At 39.3% G+C, this 3,481-nt stretch overlaps 1 non-coding gene across 1 annotated transcript; it reads right to left on the bottom strand.

The window, feature by feature from the left end:
• Positions 1-868: 868 nt before the first annotated feature.
• LOC115837410 lies at positions 869-1,000 on the bottom strand. The gene has a single exon (XR_004032454.1). It is a non-coding gene; the product is annotated as a small nucleolar RNA SNORA72 (small nucleolar RNA).
• Between the last annotated feature and the right edge of the window lie 2,481 nt (positions 1,001-3,481).

The raw sequence follows: 3,481 nt of genomic DNA, 5'->3' as shown, positions 1-3,481 counted from the left end.
TGGCTTCCCATGCAGAGTAAGACTCTAACTCCTCAGCTTTATGGCCTTTGATGTTTTGGCTCCCACCAACCCTTCCAGCTAATCTCATTTATATTCTGTCTCCAGAACAAGACCTGAATTCACGCCTTTGCCTAAAGTACCAGTTTCTCTGCTTTTCACCTACTTCCATTTTCACTCTACTCATACTGAAAGACCAAACTCAAATGTCACCTTCACCAGGTCTTATTTGGAATCCTCTCTCATTTAACATGGAGACTGGCCAGAGACGGAGCAAAAAATGTCTGCTAAATAGTGAGTTTTTAAGTTCCATTCTAGGAAATTTTGATTGGATTATTAACCTAAAATTATTTTTCTAGATTATGATCTAAGCAATTAAAGGAGAAAAAGAACTATTAGAATGCTTGAAAATATCATCTTTGATAATATCCTTTGGAAATCAAGCACAGAATATATTTTTAACACCATTTCTCTTTAATCAAAAGTATTTCTTTAATCAAAAGTATTTCTTTAATCAAAAGTATTTCTTTAATCAAAAATAAAATAATCTAATATAGTTTGTAAATGCATCTCAGGTAGTACTTATTTTAAATAATTAAACCTTTTGTTATGAGGATTAACTGCTTATTTTTTATTTATTTTTAAATTTTTATATACAGTTTTTACAATTCATTTAATAGCAACTGGTATCATCAAATTTCTATACTTTGGTTATCCCTTCTTTAGACAACAGTCTGCAAATTAGCACTGATTTTTTGCAAAAGTTATTATGTTAGCTGTACTGTCATTTTTCTTAAGGTTGACCAAAGATAACCTAGAATCACAGCCATTATATGATCGCACAAAATGATCATATAATATGTCAGACCTGGTTTATCACCAGCATTTATAAAACCAGACCTGGGGAAAGAACTAGGTCTAGGGATACATGCATGGTCTTAATATTGCGAATGTTTAGCCTGTCGTGATTATTACAAAATCAGAACAGCGAGAATATTCACAGTAACTCTTAATTTAAGTGATAAAACTCCAACGCATGAATAGATAACATGCTGAACTCCATTAGTTGTCCTATTAGCTGAGAAGACATTTGTGAACAGCGTAAGTCAGAGCTTTTCTTGCTGAACTCATGCACTTTCATTTTAATTGGGGGCGGAGAGATGGACAATACACAAATCTTGTATCAAAGTGATTGATATTTAGCATTTTAAATAAGAATGATTGAGTGGCCAGTTTAGAATGCAGGGTCTGGAAAGGCCTGAGAAGGCAATATTCAAGCTGAGATCTAAAAATGAAAAGGAGATGACAGTGGAAAATTCAGGAGGAAGAGCATTCTAAGCAGAAGGCCCTGGAGTACTGTGGGGAGACAGAGTGGTACATGATATTGGAGAAGAGGCACAGATAGATCACGTATTTCCTTGTAAGCAAGCACAAAGAGTGTAGATTTAAATCTCCAAGCAAAGAAGCCCTTGGAAAAGTTTACAAAGGGAAGCAACATGATCTAGTTTATTGGTGTTCTTTTTCTTCTTTTTTTAAAAAAGATCACTTTGGAAACTCTAGCAAACAGATTTGGGGGGCAGAAGGTGAGGCCAACTGGAAGGCAATAGTCAGATCCACAGATGATTTCGCTCAGAGTAAGATGGTGTTTGTGAAGCTAGAGAAAAGATTAATCCAATTTGGAACCTGAGTCAAAAGATCTTGTTTATCCATTGGATGAGAGAGAGGATGGGGGAGGAAATTCATTCCAGAATACTACTGCCTATTTATGTACTTCTTAAGATTCTTTGAGACAGTCATAATGTCTTACTGTGTGAAGTTATCAGTGTCGAAATGAAGTCACTTACGTCAAATCTAATGAAATGGAGCCAGGAGGCTATGGAGAAGAAGCCCTCAGGCACCTAAGTTTGTAGCACGAATTATTGCAAGAAATTCCTCAAAATCACAGTATTCCAGATAAGCCACTTGCACAAGGACACTTGCCTAACAATGGTTGTCTCCACTAATAAGCTAATGCCAACTCCTGCAACAAGCCTCTGTAACCAATGGTCTTTGTTTTAAAGCAGGTTACCTGTAATTCTTTTTTCTTTTAAAAGCCTGCTCTTACCCAAACCTCTTTGGATGCACCTATGGTCTGACATAGAACCCGCATCCCAAATGGTAATTTCTTGCTATTCTCGAATTAACTCTGTTTTGGAGAGTCGGTCTCTCTGCTGTTTATTTTAGATTGACAACTGGTTCCTTTATTAATTAATGAGTTAATTGACACATGTTCATTTTATGTTTGTATATTTGCACAGATTTCTGATTTTACCTTTTAGAAATAATCTTTAACGTTGGATGAGTTGAGGATTGAATGTGAAATGAGTAGAGGCAACACATGTATACAACTCTTTTTTAGAGTTTAGATTAGAGGTCAAGTTGTTCTTCCATTACCCCTCCAGAGAGGCAGCCTCTACATTGTTCTGTAGAAATAACCAATCCCTATTGCATGCAATCTCAGTGCAACCATCAGACAAGGTGCCCCCAAGGTTCAGATATGGCCCTATAAGTTGGCCAGAGCTATTGGTCACTAAGACTGATGTCACATCGACTCCACACAAGCCCCACTGCTCTTGACGCCTGCCTCTCCCTCTAGCAAACGAGATTCTGGGTCCTTGGGGGTAAGAACACCCACAGGGTGACACCAGCATCAGCATGCAGCAGCAGCAGGTAGGGCATGACGTCAGTGCGTTGTGTGGGCCAGGAGTAGGGTCTAATCATTGCTCTGTAGGCTGCGGCTCAAGGGCAGCCCCAAGTGTGTGGAGGCTGAGGGGCATGACACCACCTCGCTGCAAGGGCCAAGGGTGGGGCTAGGTGCCCCTTCCCCCTTTCTCTGGATCATAGGCCCTGGCAGGGTGAGAGGACGTCAGGATAGTGTGCTGGTGGACTCTCTGGCCCTTTTGCAACACCGTAGTCCCCACGACCATCAGCGTAGGGAGTATTCACCTTTTAAAATGGAGAGACTGAAGGTTCAGAGGGGTGAACTAACTTGCACATATAATATATCAGACCTGATTTATCACCAGCATTTATAAAAATTAGATTACATGGCAGAGCTGGATTCTAGATAGTCTAATAATTCTTTTTCTTTAAAAGGAAGATAATCATATTTTACTCATGAGATATTTTGAAGTTTAAATTAGGTAATGTACACAAAGCACCTTACATATCCCTAAAATTCCTGCATATGTTCCTTACCCATGGCACCTGTCCATCCAACCCAGAGCAGGGACCAATTCTGATTTCTAGTTGGATCTCCAGTAACTCAACACAAAGGAGAAGCAGAGTATACTGGGCAAAAGGCCTGAAGCTAAGATAGTAGATCTTATCAAGCAAAACATAAGGCCAAATGCAGGTGTCTCAGCTGCACCCTGACAAGCACACACACAGGCACACACCCGAACTTGCACCTCTCACCTTATCTTTTTATTGACATCACCCTTCC

The sequence above is a fragment of the Nomascus leucogenys genome, chromosome 11 (genome assembly GCF_006542625.1).
Source record: "Nomascus leucogenys isolate Asia chromosome 11, Asia_NLE_v1, whole genome shotgun sequence".
Lineage (NCBI taxonomy): Eukaryota > Metazoa > Chordata > Mammalia > Primates > Hylobatidae > Nomascus > Nomascus leucogenys.
The sequence above is the reverse complement of the archived record's forward strand: the minus strand, read 5'-3'. Positions and strand labels throughout refer to the sequence as shown.